The sequence below is a fragment of the Vigna radiata genome, unplaced genomic scaffold (genome assembly GCF_000741045.1).
Source record: "Vigna radiata var. radiata cultivar VC1973A unplaced genomic scaffold, Vradiata_ver6 scaffold_23, whole genome shotgun sequence".
Lineage (NCBI taxonomy): Eukaryota > Viridiplantae > Streptophyta > Magnoliopsida > Fabales > Fabaceae > Vigna > Vigna radiata.
Genome location: NW_014541837.1, coordinates 2,979,939 through 2,980,761, shown reverse-complemented (window position 1 = coordinate 2,980,761; position 823 = coordinate 2,979,939).

Genomic DNA, 823 nt, shown 5'->3' with positions numbered 1-823 from the left:
TTTGATAAGCCACTTAGTTACAAAGACATCAAGAGAGAACATGATAAAGCTAGAAGGAAGACTTGTTCATTTCATGAGTTTGATAGGATTGAGGATAATTTGTATGAACAAGCTAGGGAAAATATTCCATTCTTTGGTGAGGATATTGGTTCATTAACATACCTAGCTTGGGAAAGGGAAATTGAGGACATGCATTTCTTCATGGTTAGCAGAAGTAAATATGAATCCTATTATTCTAGAGATTGTGAATCTTACATCCTTAGTCTTTACACTTATAGATTTGAAAAATATGCAAGAGAGTGGTGGGAAGAAAGACAATACCATGTTAGGATAGGTAGAAAATCCTTCATCCATAATTGGAAGGAATTGAAAGCTTGTTTGAGAAGAATGTTTGTGCCTCCAGAATCTCAAAGAAACTTAGAACGTATGAGAGAGTTTATTAGAGAAGGTCAATCATTCATTAAAAAATTAAGTGGGTTCACTCGTAGGGAAGGTGAGTTTCTAGAAAATATTAAGAGGTTATGGGAAGAGACAAGCAAATATAGAGATGAGAGATTAAAAAGAGAAAAACAAGAGCAAGAATCAAGAGAAAGAAGAAAAGAAAAGAGAAGAAGAGAAAAAGAGAGAAGAGAACAAGAGAGAATAGAACAACAGAGAAGAGAGCAAGAGAGAATAGAGCAAGAGAGAAGAGAAAAAGAAGAAAGAGATAGAAGAGAAAAAGAGAAAAGAGAAAAGGAAGAAAGAGAGACAAGAGAACAAGAGAGAATAGAGCAAGAGAGAAGAGAACAAGAGAGAATAAAGCAAGAGAGAAAAGAAGAAGAGA